This window comes from Pelobates fuscus, chromosome 1, assembly GCF_036172605.1.
Source record: "Pelobates fuscus isolate aPelFus1 chromosome 1, aPelFus1.pri, whole genome shotgun sequence".
Classification (NCBI taxonomy): Eukaryota; Metazoa; Chordata; class Amphibia; order Anura; family Pelobatidae; genus Pelobates; species Pelobates fuscus.
The window spans coordinates 469,323,932-469,340,141 of record NC_086317.1 but is presented as its reverse complement, the minus strand read 5'-3'; the positions used below and the strand labels follow the sequence as shown (position 1 = coordinate 469,340,141).

At 40.7% G+C, this 16,210-nt stretch overlaps 2 protein-coding genes across 9 annotated transcripts in view; both read left to right on the top strand.

Moving 5' to 3' along the window:
* CREBZF (CREB/ATF bZIP transcription factor) overlaps positions 1-16,210 on the top strand; it is a 217,798-nt gene that overhangs the window by 96,709 nt on the left and 104,879 nt on the right. The gene's annotated exons all lie outside the window — the stretch shown is intronic.
* SYTL2 (synaptotagmin like 2) overlaps positions 4,102-16,210 on the top strand; it is an 84,140-nt gene continuing 72,031 nt past the window's right edge. For 2 of the 8 annotated variants that reach the window (XM_063431408.1, XM_063431382.1), the window contains exon 1: positions 4,102-4,326. The gene's annotated coding sequence lies outside the window, so the exon portion shown is untranslated. The remainder of the gene's footprint in view (positions 4,327-16,210) is intronic. The other 6 variants (XM_063431432.1, XM_063431424.1, XM_063431399.1 and 3 more) reach the window with 5 other exon arrangements.

Here is a 16,210-nt window from a genome sequence, read left to right as displayed (position 1 = left end):
TGCTGCTGGGCTCCTGGGTGGCCAGTCACTGGGTGGGCAGGCAGGCTGGCCGGCGCACGAGGGAGCACTCTCCCCTGTGTGCTCCCTCTTCAGCTCCCTCGCGCGCCGCGTACTGATGCCGGCGCCGGAAGATGACGTCATCTTCCGGCTCCGGTATCAGTGCGGTGCGCGAGGGAGCTGAAGAGGGAGCCCACAGGGGAGAGTGCTCCCTCACGCACCCGCAGGACCAGCCAGCCGGGTGACAGCAGGGCCAGCCTCGGGGGGCCCTGAGGTGGCCAGCTCCTGGGCCCCCCTAGGAGAAGAGGCTGGCCCCAGTATGTACGCCACTGGCCTAGGGACACCTCTCGGGAACACTCCGCTACTAGAGGACATTCAGTGTCTCCACCCTCTGCATGGAGACACTGAACTTCTTTCATAGAGATGCATTGATTCGATACATCTCTATGAACAAATGCTGATTTTACCAGGGCATTGTGTGGCTCTGCCCCCCGGCCTGCCTCCTTGACTGAGATCATCAGAATTGACAATCTCAGCCAATCCAATGCTTTCCTATGGGAAAGCATTGTAATTGGCTGAGATTGTCACTTCTGATGATGTCAGCCAAGGAGGCAGATCAGGGGCAAAGTCAGCACCTGCAGACTAGAATAAAGTACTACTGTTAGTGCCTTTACCACAGTTCTTGGCATATTATTTGGATCGAATATAATTAGATTAGACTGTACTGCTCTGTGTCTGTGAGTGCTTCTCCTTCCTTTATTTATGACTTTAGGTGAACTGGCAATATTGTCCTAGTGTGTTTCTTTTTTTTTTTTTTTACATGTGATGCTAAATGAAAGCTACCTACCTGCCTAATGCATTGTATGTGGATATACACTAATGTAAGTGGATTTTTGCACTTTGCAATTTACCCTGTTTTTGCACAGTTAATTATAGCACATTGTTGTATTATTTGCCAGCATTGCATTAGCACTATTATTATAATGCATTTAATAGGTATTGTATGCACTTATTTTTTTTATAAATGAAGATGTTTGAAAATCAAATTGCACTATTAAAGGGACACTGTAGGCACCCAAACCACTTCAGCTCATTGAAGTGGTCTGGGTGCAGTGTCCCTATTGCACTTAGTTCTGCTGTTCCGGAGAATGTTTACATTGCAGCTCTGCCCTCAGTGGCTGTCTACCACTGTCTACCTTTGATCCGTTATCTGACGCTGGACGTCCTCACACTCTGCATGAGGACCTCCAGCAACAGATTTTCCCCATGGGCTGAGTGTGTAGGCGAACCCTGACCTATTATACCTATAGTGCCAGGAAAACAGCTTAAATGATCTATTGTCTTAAAGACACAGCGCACTTTTTTATTTCTAGTTTTCTAGTTATATGTGCTGGAGTTTTAAAACATTGTTATAGTAATCAAAGATACCTAACACGCAGAGCTAGAATCCTAAAAAAATTCCCCAAATCAGGAGAAATAGGAAAATCTGTATTACCAGCCTTTAGAGTGGTCAGGAGTAACAGGAAGCCTATAAAAAGGCAAAAAGGCAAAATGGCAGAAAGAGCAAGTAGGAAAGTAGTCAAGCAACAAGCCGAGGTCAGAGAGCGGAGATGTCAGATAAACAAGATAACCTTGCTCATGAGGCATTTGCCCAAAACATTCCCATAGTTTCAGTGGCAGCGGTTGGTCAATTTCGGGAGTTCCAAACCCCCCAAAAAAACAAACGGTTCCCCTGGCTCATAGGTAGCGTTTGTTCACCTTGTTCGTGTGAACAAACTTACCGAACAGCACTCTCCGGACTTTTCTTAGAAAAAAAGCAGGCGTTCGTGAAGTTGACCAGTGTTTGCGACACTCGACAACCAAGTCCCGCTGCCTCTTTTCGTGCAACAAGATGGCTGCTGTTTTCTCCAGCATGTGTTGTTCGGTTTAATGAATGGCAGCCATACTGGGAGAGAACCTAATCCTGTGGTTTTCTTTGAACTTAATGAGTCAGGGGGTTGTCGGTTGTTCGGTAGATTTATCTACTGAATGCAAAAAAATTACTTTTGGAAAACTAATAGGTAGTTTTATCACACGACACATACATGACTGGGAATTTTATTGCTGTGGAGCTCTGTGATACAGTAAAAATATTCCAAATATTCTCTGTTCCTACATAAGAGGAATATTAGAAGAAACAATAGACCTCCCAACATTCCCGCTTTCAGTGGACAGTCCTGTTTTGCGGTCCTGCCCCTCTTTACTTCCTTGGTGTCCCACATATGGGCTCTTATCAGTGGGCAGTGGGCTTCATGGCTCCACCCATCCCATCCAGATTTTGCTGCTCCAGTGTTGGGAGGTATGAAGCAATATGGAAGATTTGAGGGTTTTGTTTGGAAGGTATATAATTAGTGCCCTATATATGATGGCCAGAGAAAAGTGCACAATACCTGACATACCCATGATCCCATTATAATTTAAAAGCAAACACAGTGCAAGCATGTTATTAAATGTGCTTGCACTGCGCAGAACAAATACAGGGCCTTTTTCTAATGCCAGAGCTCTTCAGCGGGGCTTGGCACATTGAACCAACATGCTCACTTTGAGAGGGGGCGTGCTTGTCCTTAGTGATGACAAAACACACCCTCTCTGGCTCCGCCCCCTTCTTAGGGGGCCGCTCTGGTTGAAAAATGCCTGGGCCTAATTTTTTACCCAGTCCGGCCCTGATTGATGGACATATCTTATTTCAGCCTATGTAACTATGTAACTACCTTGGAAAATTATGCTAATATGTGGACCTTCTGTTTTGTCTTTTGAAATTGGTAACCTTAACTGTTTAAGGTTACCAATCTGGCAGCCAATGTTCCCAAACCTAGAAGCATGGATGATCCAGATTCCAACCCTTCTTAATTACTGTTTGAAGCTTCAGATCCCCGAGGTTTGCAGTTTACCCAACAAATTGATATTGGCCGTAGCCAGTTGCCCCAGGGACCCCAATATTACCCAGATTAGACAGATTAGAATGTCAATGTAATTCTGACGACTCTGACTGACAGCTTCAGGCTCTCCGTTACATAGGATGGCATGGCAAAGGCAGATGGTAAGTGCGGCATAATTTGCATGAATCTGAGTGCGGTATAGGTACCCTGTGGCAGCTGTGCATTGGTCTACACCAAATCACACGCTCCCTTACTACAGCAAAGGACAATGTGACGATCAGGCAGACTCTTCATCTGAGATTAAAGAGACCCTGTCACCCTCCCTCAAAAATAATTTTACTATTTTTTTTAAGATTAAAATAAAAGACTGTGTTTGAAATTCCAACCCAGGCAAAAGATATCATAAGGCAGAATAGGGACTTTAACGCGTGACCCTCCCTCTTTTTGGTGTAAAATGGCTCAGTTTATTGAGTACAGCAGAAATGAGGAAGGACATGCGTGAATGGTACATCAAGCATAATGGACATGCAGGTCTGAACAGCAATATCAATAAGGTCGAAGCATACAGTAGTATTCAGCTAAACAAACCGGTTTTTGGACCAAAACAGCAGAACTTGAAAATAAAATCTTTAGAATACATGGGTAGTCCCTGACCTAATCCAATTTAAACTTGGATTGCAAAATAAAGTTTAAAATACTCAAACTGTAATTATAGCGGAGTTTGAGAATTTTGCTACAATTTGGAGTTTATTGACTAACCTTCCCGTCAGCTATTTTTCCACTTTGGGTAAATTCATTTTTTTAAATTCATCACAATTCCCAAAGTAGTGAATAAATACTAACACAAAATGCTCGCCATAGCCTCTTGCCTCTCTTCCTGCTTTGACACTTTATTGTCCTTACAAACACATGCAGGTAAACATGTCTTTAATAAAACTACCACTAGCATACAGATCTACCTTAAACTGAACCAGCAAGCAGAACAGCCCTGACAAGCTATCTCCAGCTCCCTACTGTAAATAGCTTTTTTGTTTTTTTGGCATTCTCCACTAGTTACCCCTCCAGGGTAATACTTTTGCAACACTGCATGAATCTATCACTTGGCTGCCTCAGGGTAGTCAGGGTAGGGCAGGGGCTGGAGCTGAAGGTGAAGTGTGTGCTCACTCACAGCCCAGGGAGGGGCTTCTAATTGGTACAAACTTCTAGCCAGCCACTAACTCCACCTTGCCTCCCTGCAGAACAAGCTCACTGCAAGGCTCAGCACAGAGCTGGGATCCTCATATGATCCTGGAAAGGGGTCACTGCTTAAATCAACACAGCCAATTAAGTCATCACAAGCCTTTTAGTACAAGGTGTTCTGAGAGAGCCCTGCTTTACAGGGGGGGAGAAGCACACACAGCCTGGAGCAGCAGTAAGTCTTGTTTGTAAAACTTTGTTTCAATACACGAGACATGTTTCCTGTATGTAACTATGCTAAAGAGAAGGCAGCAAGTGACTGTAGCTGATCTGGGAAGTTAAATATTATTGCAGTGTCTTGTAAGACTGGTGTTTCTGGATTGTAAAGGGATAGTATTGTCATTATAAAAGATTGTTATTGTGTTGGTAGATTATCAGCTCTGTGGGCAAGTATTGTGTGGAGTAAAACACTCCAACGTTTTATTTCTTTACACACAGTAATGCATTATAACTGCATCCCTCTCCCTGCTTGTAGAGGATACAACTTATTGCACTAACTTTGGAATAGTAAACTTTTAGGGTCGGGGGGCACTCTCTGTGCCAAGTCTTGGATATCCCATAACTGGTTTTGGAAAAAGTATGCAATTTGCTGAATGTCTGCAGTGAGATCCTAGGTTATTTGAAGGGGTTTCTAGAATCTGATGGTGTGAGTGGGGTGCAGAGGTATTTAATTCCAGCACTTTGCTATACTGTAATTTAAAATGTAAACACTGAGCCTGCACAGCCTATGTTTATCATGTCCTTTTGAGTTACTTTTGTTTTTTTCAGATTATATATTTGTAGCATTCTATGTATCACATAAACACTCTATAGACTAGTGGACATCATTGATCTCTAGTGTACAAGTGCAGTGTTGGGAGACCTCTCATTGCCTCCAGGAAGGCTCCAATTGGTCCTCATGATGTATCCCCAGGGATCAGAGTGTTTGAGACCCTTTTGATTGTATCCAATCTCCATAAATAAAGTAGATTTATTTGATTGTTTCTTTATTTTGCGCCCAGTTTACCTCAGTCTCCCCATTAATCAAATTGCAAAATATTTTGGGCAAAAATAAAGAGGATTGGAGAATTTCTTTGGTTCCTAAATGCACTCAATACTTTGCATTATATTTGTATTTTTCTGATTGAGTTGCTTTCACACCTGAAGCATATAGCCAGGGGCGAAACAGAATGCAGATTGTATTATTGTTCCCCAAACAAACCTAGCGATCTGGCTACTCTATATAAGGGTGATTCTAGAGAAACCTTGCTATACACTGGTGGATGTATTTTGTTGTTGTTTCTTTAAGCAAGATATTGTGAAAATTGAAAATAATTAGCAAAACCACTTGAAGATTAAAAAAAAAAAAAAAAATTCAGAATGTTGGCAAACATATTACAGTTCAGCAGGGTTTTTTCTTTTTCTCTTTATAGAAATTTAGCAGAAATGACCTCTAACTTCCCCTCTTTTTTTGCCCAGTGAGTGCAGCCAATGTGCCTGATCTTGGGCTGCAATCTGCTCCAAGAGCACAGTCACTTACCCCACTGCTGGGCATTCACAACACTCTGGGGTAATGTTACCACTGAGCATTACTTCTGCAATATGGATATTCTGAAAAGTGCCAGTTACATTGTGACACTATTTGAATTGTATTCCTAAAGTGATCTTAATGTGATGGGCTTTTCTTCATAGTAAATTTCACGAGTTGTTCTCAGAAATGGCCGTTTTGAGAAGACTGCCAAATGTAAAAGTTATTTTCTGGCAGGAATATTAAAGTTTTTTTAATAACGTTCATTCCAGCAGTAGAAAAGATGGCGCATATTCCAAAGTCATGCTTGGGGTGCAGAAAAACTGAAGATGACATTAAATATAGTATGCCACAAATTTTAAACTAGATATATGCCCCTCCCCCCTCCCCTATTCTAGTGCTGTTCCTTTTACAATAGAGTAACTTACCCATCGGGTCATAATTAAGACAGGACAATTCCCATTCTCTTTTAGTGTAATATCTCATTACCTGGGTGACCACCCTAATCATTAAAGGATCACTATAGTGTCAGGAAAACAAAGCGGTTTTCACACCCTCAGGTTCTCCCTCCTGTGGGGCTGAAGGGGTTAAAACCTCTTCGGCAGCTTACCTTTATCCAGCGCCGGGCTTCCTTAGCGCTGGTGACCTCTCCTCCCCCGCCGACGTCAGTTCCCGAGTGGTGCAGAATGTGCATGCGCAGCATTCCAACAGTCCACAGGGAAGCATTTCTCTAGCGGCTGTCAGGAAGACAGCCACTAGAGGTTGGCTTAACCCTGCTATGTAAATATAGCAGTTTCTCTGAAACTGCTATGCTTAAATCTGAAGAGTTAAAACCTGAGGGACCTGGCAACCAGACCACTTCATTGAGCTGAAGTGGTCTGGGTGACTATAGTGTCCCTTTAAATGTAATCTAATTTGTTTGATTGCAAATGCCACCACGTAACGAGTGTATTTGAATTACTTTTTACATTTAAAATGGCAAAATGTAGATTAGTTTGGTAATTTTTGGCAAAAATTCGATAGTTCATTTTGAATTCACACATATTCTCACTTGTCGAATAAATCTGTAATAGCCTTTCAGTGGTCCTCAAACGAAACAATGAGAATATGAATATTGTATTTCATCTCTTGGATACGTCCTGCGTGGGACTATACAGAATCTCCTGGTTAGGTTAGAATATCTTAATTGGATCTATTCTATTCTGTTCTAACACAGGTGCAGAATACTCAGATTGGAAGGGCAATCCTTCCACCATAACCTAAGCATGCTTCTTAGCTAAAACAGCCAATCAGAGAATGCTGTTCTTGTTAATCAAATGCTGAAATTTGGAGTTCTCGCAGTTCCGGTTTAGTGGTTTTTTTTGTATTTTTTTTTTTTTTATAGCAAATATATTTGTGGGAATTGGAGTCTGAGCATCTGGAATTCCTGTGTTTGAAAAAAGATTCACATTTTAGGTGACCGATCTGCCCTAGAACTGTAACTTATGAGCAAATCTTAGCCATGTTAGCAGGAAGTGAATAGACAGAGGTATGGATAAAGCATTTAAATTCCTCTGCACCTTGGGCATTTTTAACATGCTCTAAATAGTACAAATCATTAGAATAAGAGCATATGTTACGACAAAGAATGAATTCTTCTAGATTCTAGAAAGTCTATTGTTTCTACTGTGATGTGTATTCTATTTGCACAGTGGTTATCAGTCTGTCTATATTAAGAGCAAACAAGGCCCTCTGATAAGGCTGCTAATGTGTTTTTTATAGACCAGGAAAGGAAGAATGATTTGTAGTAAACATATAGCCCACTAGAGGGCAGGTGATGGCACATGACCCTTGTTTATTTTATTTTGCTGCTTTGAGTTGCCATTGCTTTGACAGTGGGAGGGATTGAATATTTATTTATTGGAGGCGACCTGGGGCAGTAAACACACTGGTAAATCAGATTTTTGGAACACAAACAATCTTCACGCAGTTTTATTCTTCCTAAGCAGGAATGCAACAGGTTGTCCTGCCCCTATTTTGAACATTCTACCATTATTAATGAGCCCCTGGCCTTAATAATTTAAATTCTTCATTCAGAATGCAGTTTGTAAAGAATTCCATTTTTCCTGCGTAGTTACATTCAGAGGACATCCAATGATGTACTGTTTTTTTCCCCAGACAATTATTCTCTCACAATGTTAACCAGACTTTTTTTTTGCCTAACTAGAGGTGCTTTTAGAAAACGTTGACTGCTAAATTATATTTATATGGGAGAGAATGTTCCCCCTTTTTAAGGGCATTCATTCACATTTTATATTCCTCACATATGCAGAGCGAGTGTCTGTGGCTGCAGATATAATGTTAACATATGGTTTTACATTTTTCTTACGAATATCTAGAACAGTCCTTAGGATGATAGGAAAGGCATGACTATTGGTGTGGATATTCAGAAACGTGTACAGAAAATTTAATTTGCTGCACTCGGTCTATTGTATTTAAAGAAACAGTCATCAATCCAAAAATATAGTTTTTAATTTATGAACTCCTTCCAACTTTTTTTTTTGTTGCTTTTTTTATAGAAGAAGAAGAAGAAGAAACCAAAAAGGAGAAAAAAATAGACTAGCTTACTGCAAAATATATAGTTAATATTATAACCATTTGGTTCACAGATCAAGCAAGAAAAGTAACCAATACATGGAGGAGTAGGGGGAAAATTCACTTTTTCCCCTTAATTATCTTTTGCTTTCAGCACCACATGCTGAATTCAGAATCACAATTCAAAATGAACATGTTCTGCATTTGTCTCATTTTGTTTGATTTGGGCTCTGAGATCGGGAACTAACCCAAACACCCGATTGGCTCAAATTTGATTGAACTGCAATTCAGATCGAAACAAAGCTCCAAGTCTCCTGAGCATTATGGAGTCACAAACCATAGTTCAAATAAAAAATGTTGCTAATCTGTTGACAAGTAACCTTTAATTCTTACATTGGAGGCTTTAAAATCAAAACATAACAGAAGCAATGTAAAGCTGTTCTGTTCCCAAACTTGCACTGGCATTAACAGGTTGATTGGTAGGTTGACTTTCCAGCCATCCCATTTCAGCAGGACATTACTGAATTAATTTATTTATTTTTTGAGACTGTATGGCAGCCTAGGAATGAGCATTACCCCCATCATGGCATACCATTTGCAAAAGTAGACAGCCCAGGGTATTCAAAATGGTTTGCAACAAAAACAGAGAATATGAGAACAGGCAAAAGCTTAGAGAAACTCAGAAGTTTGCCCTTCAGATCATCCCCATTCAGGTGTTAAAAATGTTATTGCTCACTTGTGCCATTACAGAGTGAACCTCAACAATTTGCATATCAGACTGATCACGCCCATCAGGGCAGTCCAGAACCGAAATATTCTCGCTGTACAAGAGATGCATTAACCCCAGATGATTGTTTTGAATTTCTTTCGGCCTCCTCAATGAGATATAAGCTGATACCCCTCTAGGCAGAGTGAGCACGGGGTCCCTCTAAGCCCACGCAAATGTACTGCAACATAAACCAAAAAGAGGAGAAAATTCTGTATGTCTAGTCTTTTTTAGTAGCCACTTAGTCACAAAGCCCGCCCGGAGTAACTGATCTCTCTACATCTCCCATCTCAGATCAAAGGTACAAGAGAGGGGCAGAGAACAATGTTTCGGCCAATGTTACAATTGATCAACTGAGATAGTGTAACAACTATTGCAAGTGACAGGCTGACTCAGACCGATGAACATTGAGTGAAGGGGGACTGCCTGGGTTGTCAGACAAGTCCTCTGATCGCAATCTGAGTGCGGGGTAATTATTCGTGCCAGATCATTAGGGCATGCAATGCCACCCTAACTGCATTTGTAGGAGGCATAGCACGCCCTAACGTCAGGAAGGTGGTATTCACATGGGTATCACACCTAAAATCTGGTCACTGTTGAATAAAGTCTCTTGGGTTGAATGGTTCTCTCCACTGCAGCAGGGGTCTTTGGTGAATGGAGCATCTGTTAGAAATTCATTGCCCAGCTTCTCGATGGCTCTCGCCAATACATTCATGGTTTGTACATTTGTCATGTTCACGAGGGAGCTTGGCCTTTCCACAACAGGTTTCTTCGAATGTTTCTCTGGGGCTCATCTGTCTGCATTAGCCTGTTTTATTTGAGACCCGCATTCCTGCAGCTTTAACTATAGGAGGGGGAGACAGTTTGTCACACGTTTATGTGGCTTTATAAATATCACTCTTACTTGTTTACTCAACTGTTATAATAAGTTCTGAATACAAACAAAATATATCTCTCATGCAAATTGTGTAACTTGGCTAAAATTTAATTTGTCCTTTCCAATGTTTTAGATATCATGCCACTTTAAGAGGCTGTGTTTTATATATTTTCTGTATTTTGGATCATCAGTGGGGCATCTAGCAACCTACATGCACATTTCTAAAAAATATTTACATATAATTTCTCTTTTTATTGAATGCTCTTTATGGAGTGTGTGCTCTGACACATGTTGGTGTCTAGTAGTTTAGCCAGTTTAGTGAATGTGTAACCTTTTGTCATTGTGTAATTTTTGGAATGTGACTGATTTTTTTTTTTTTTTTTTTTCTTTCACCCCTTGCCAATAACTGGATTTACAGCTTGCCTTGTCTTACTCCAGGCATTTAGCACATAATGAACTATATTCTCCTTTCAAAGGTTGTTTCTTCGTTTTTAAAATGTTCTTGATTATAAGCGATGTCACCAGAAGTATGACTCACAGATGATTAAATAGGGAGTTAACACAAAAGCAAATATATAACCACCCTGCCGTGTCCACTCAATTTACACAAGTGCTAAATTCTGTGCAATCATTTGTATCGAACATGTGGTTGGCGATAAGGAGATTGATCAAGCTTCATAATGTACTTTGCCCCGTTTTACATTTAGAGGATCGGTATTTCCTCAAGGCTTTAACTGAAGCTTTGTAGGACTATTGTGTATAAATTGTAACATTAAAGTGTTACTCCAAGCACCATGAGCACATCAGTGATTTGAAGTGGTTATGGTGCCCGGAGTCTGTCTGTGCATTGTTATGCTGTGAAACTTTACAAATTATGCTCTCTGCTGCCGGGGGTATATTTGCACCTGTAGTGGTATCAGTGGGGTGTCATCATCCTCAGCATATTCATATACACAGAATTGAATCATTGGCTGTGGATGGCCTACTGGTTAAACTCCAGTGATATTGCAATATTTCAAATGGACAAAGGGGAATACTTTAATTTTATGGGTGTGTGTGGCCAGGGGCGGGGCTGTTATTAGTAATTTACGGGGACTTACAAATAACAATTTATGCAACTAAAATGTAATTTAGAACAAGAACAGTGTATCCTATTTACACAGACTGATTCTCGACACATTTATTGCACTATTACTGGGAGTATTCTTACTGTGGAGCTCTGTTATACACTCACACATTGCTGGGAGTATTGTTGCTGTGGAGCTCTGTTATACACTCAGACACACCAACAATGTGGAGCTCATAGACAATAGGGAGATTGGTATTGAAAAGAGGGACAAAGGAATTTGGGACCAAAATAGGCACTGTCCCTGCTAAATAGGGACACTTGGGAGATATGTCGGTATATATTAAATTAGCCCGCACAGCCAGGTTAGGAAGTGGTTTTCAAGACATGCCATGAGATCGTGGTGGCGTAAGGGGGGGATGAGAAGATGGTTCTGAAGCAAAATGTAAAATAGATTTTGAAGTATCTGTGCCCTGAGGATTTGTCAGTTAAATAGGGGGTTTAGGTGACAGGAGGGAAAGAACGGACTCAGAAATTAGGATGCCAGATTCACCTTGTGTTCGAAGAAAGGTTTGACTGCAGGTGTGGAATGACATAATCAATGTAGAGGGGGGATTATGGGCGATGACATTCTCACCAAAAATGGAGACACCGGGAATGGCCGAGAGATTGTAACCACTTCCTGGTGGTGGGGGCTCTTCCTGCAGATCCTGGAGACTTGCAGCAAATGTAGAAATGTCAGCAGTGCGTACCACTTCCCACTAAGTGTTTAATATTTTACCTGTTTAATGTATTAACGGGGGATTAGGGGGGGGAGATCCAACCTGGCTGACCTTCTTACATTCCATTGTGTTAATTGTGTTTGTTTGCATCTTTATCCTGCTACTCCCAAGGGTAAACTGTGACTTACTGTTTCCTTATTAACACATACCTTTAAAGAAACACTCAAATATTAAATAATTTATTTATTTAAAAAAATAAAAATAAAATTTATGTTGGAGGATTGCTTTTACTGTGATATTTTTGGGCCTCCCCAGTCTAAAATAGGTAGGGGGGGTTCCTCTCGACAGCTCTTCTCCCCATCTTGGAGAACATCACAAGTGACAATCTATCAGCCAGGCCCATTTTCTACGTGAAGAAGTATTGGGAACCAGACGTGTGACCATCAATGCAATTTGTCTTTACATAGAGAGGCATTGAAACCAGTGCATCTCTGAGTATTTCTTGAGAGAGACCAGAAATACTCTAGTGGTCTACTTCCTTGATATCAGAATATGTCGAGGTCCCCATCCTGTAGGAACCTCCACTCCTCTATTATAACTGGTGGTCTCACCTATTTAATGCTTCCAGCAATGTCAGGATAAGCTGGATCAGAGAACATTCAGAGACCACTCCAGAGCTAGAATGAAGGAGGCAGAAAAACTCAACATTAGGCGTGTAAGAAAAACAACAATATTGCTTTAAGTAGAAAAGATTAAAATCCGTATAGGATACTGCGATCATGAAACTGGCACTCTGCCAAAAAAAACTGAATTCTAACCAATATCATTGGGTGTTTCCTGATGTACAGTGTTCAAACAAAACAATGTCTTGCAGGCATCTATTCCTGCTATAATGCTGATAAACTGGGTAATACATTTACATAGACATCACTGACTGACACCAAAACAATGTTTCTGTTCTCCTCATTTGCATTGTGTGCCATGGCTGTGCCTGGACTGAAATGGAGTGTTGTCACGTAAATATTTACTGTACATTGTGAAACAAAATGGAGTATCACACTTGAAAGTTTTCACTTTTTACATTTTTTTTATTCTTTATTTTATTCGGGTGATTCAAGGCAGTTAGACAAGATAAGACATTTGTGATAAAAACATTGCAGTTATACATGAGTGATATCGTCTTTTGTGCGGTGGCCCTTTTTTCTTTTATACATCTAGAGTTTAGCTAGCGGTTCCAAGGAGTGGGGGATCTTAGGGTTTAGAAGGTGTTTATCACCATATAAGTCTACAGGGAGTGCAGAATTATTAGGTAAGTTGTATTTTTGAGGATTAATTTTATTATTGAACAACAACCATGTTCTCAATGAACCCAAAAAACTCATTAATATCAAAGCTGAATATTATTGGAAGTAGTTTTTGTTTGTTTTTAGTTTTAGCTATTTTAGGGGGATATCTGTGTGTGCAGGTGACTATTACTGTGCATAATTATTAGGCAACTTAACAAAAAACAAATATATACCCATTTCAATTATTTATTTTTTACCAGTGAAACCAATATAACATCTCAACATTCACAAATATACATTTCTGACATTCAAAAACATAACAAAAACAAATCAGTGACCAATATAGCCACCTTTCTTTGCAAGGACACTCAAAAGCCTGCCATCCATGGATTCTGTCAGTGTTTTGATCTGTTCACCATCAACATTGCGTGCAGCAGCAACCACAGCCCCCCAGACACTGTTCAGAGAGGTGTACTGTTTTCCCTCCTTGTAAATCCCACATTTGATGATGGACCACAGGTTCTCAATGGGGTTCAGATCAGGTGAACAAGGAGGCCATGTCATTAGATTTTCTTCTTTTATACCCTTTCTTGCCAGCCACGCTGTGGAGTACTTGGACGCGTGTGATGGAGCATTGTCCTGCATGAAAATCATGTTTTTCTTGAAGGATGCAGACTTCTTCCTGTACCACTGCTTGAAGAAGGTGTCTTCCAGAAACTGGCAGTAGGACTGGGAGTTGAGCTTGACTCCATCCTCAACCCGAAAAGGCCCCACAAGCTCATCTTTGATGATACCAGCCCAAACCAGTACTCCACCTCCACCTTGCTGGCATCTGAGTCGGACTGGAGCTCTCTGCCCTTTACCAATCCAGCCACGGGCCCATCCATCTGGCCCATCAAGACTCACTCTCATTTCATCAGTCCATAAAACCTTAGAAAAATCAGTCTTGAGATATTTCTTGGCCCAGTCTTGACGTTTCAGCTTGTGTGTCTTGTTCAGTGGTGGCCGTCTTTCAGCCTTTCTTACCTTGGCCATGTCTCTGAGTATTGCACACCTTGTGCTTTTGGGCACTCCAGTGATGTTGCAGCTCTGAAATATGGCCAAACTGGTGGCAAGTGGCATCTTGGCAGCTGCACGCTTGACTTTTCTCAGTTCATGGGCAGTTATTTTGCGCCTTGGTTTTTCCACACGCTTCTTGCGACCCTGTTGACTATTTTGAATGAAACGCTTGATTGTTCGATGATCACGCTTCAGAAGCTTTGCAATTTTAAGAGTGCTGCATCCCTCTGCAAGATATCTCACTATTTTTGACTTTACTGAGCCTGTCAAGTCCTTCTTTTGACCCATTTTGCCAAAGGAAAGGAAGTTGCCTAATAATTATGCACACCTGATATAGGGTGTTGATGTCATTAGACCACACCCCTTCTCATTACAGAGATGCACATCACCTAATATGCTTAATTGATAGTAGGCTTTCGAACCTATACAGCTTGGAGTAAGACAACATGCATAAAGAGGATGATGTGGTCAAAATACTAATTTGCCTAATAATTCTGCACTTCCTGTATGTGTAAGTGAAAGTTTTCACTTTTAACACCTCCTTTTTCAATGTTTTATTAAATTGCTAACTTGCCAGGAAGGTGCCAGTTCCATGTTAAGATAGAGGAATTACTCAAAATGAAAATGGAGGCAGTTTTCCTGTGATCTTGGGTAATCTTTTCTGGTGGTCAAGGTCTGCTAGCTTTTCTATGTCCATCTTTCTAATACAATCCTATGTTATGACATCTTGGGGCAGAAATTCAGCATAGCAACCATCTGTAAGGATGGATGTGGGTATGGGAACTTCATCCTTCTCACAACTCGTGTATGTTTTGTGTAGTCCATCTGTTTCTAGTTGTGACGGTAACTTCCTCTTGACAATGCTCAAACATTGTATAACTAAACTCTTTTTGTGTTCATGTAGATGAAGGTCTTATTCACCTTGTCCACCGTAGCTCCTCTAATTCTTCATCTTGTCTATGGTAGCCCACTGGTCATCCCAAACCCTTCAGGTTTTGTTAAACCACTTAAAAATCGTTAGGAAACAAACTGAACAGACTAAACTGATAACATTTCTGCTGTCTCACGGATTTTAATTCATTATCAGTAAATCTATATAAGAACTGGATAGGAAATGCATTTTGAAATGCCAAGATAGCCAGTGGTTTTGACACTCATACTTGTAAAACTTTCATTTATCCTCCTTTACCCTGTATTGTTCCTGCAGAATTGTATCTTTGGCTGAGAAAGTCCATTCCTTGCTCGAAGTTACTTGTTGGCATGAGATGGGTCTCAATACAGTAATAACATGAGAATAACTGCCCACTTCTGTCTGCCTACCCGTGAAATAAACCAATAATAATCATGACCATCTTTTGACACCATGTTTCTAAGGCACAAGGCACTCCTCGGGCTGCATTAGAGGTTTGACAGGAATGTCGATACTATACAGAGTATCACAGGATGAGACTTTTACCACTTCAGAAGTCTCTTTGCATTAGCAAGAATTGTGATTGATCGGCAAGACTTAATGTATTTTTTTTTCTTCCCTCTAATCTCTTTTTGAGCAAGTTTCAATGGAAGTCAATGGTAAACATACCTTTTTAGAGAACAGGCCTAACTTTTATTCAGCCTACAGAATTAACCAGCAATGTTTCAAATTAGTCATACATTTTCTTTGAAAATCGATTGTACTGCGTTGAATCCTTAAAGGGTTACTCAAAAACTTTACAGTGCCCTTTTGGGCATTTTTATCAAGTAGGTGGGTCACCCCCTTATAACAATTTAAAAATTAAAATATCTGGAATCCAGCACTGAGCAAATGTCACCATGCTGGCTTCCATGCCTTGTCTGATGTCACAGCCTCCCTCGCATGGTTCAATCAATTTCTTCTCCTATAGATGAATTTGGTTGAACCTTTTTCCCCGGCTCAAAGCGCATGAATGGGCTTTGAGCCAGGAAGGGGTGGGAGGGAGGGATTACAAAAAAAGGCAATAAGAAATGCAGGGAGGGTACATTAGTGCTTACCGTGTCAGCCACCTGTGCGCTGATTATACTTATCTGTAGGCATTCCGGAACAGAGTTGAGTAGACCTGATTCATTCTATGACTTGGCATTAATATTTCTATGATCTAAACATCAGAGGGTTAAACCATAGCTATGTATGAGTATGTACATGTTTCTACAAGCCTACAAGACAGATTCTCTTCCAGCTGCTAAAAT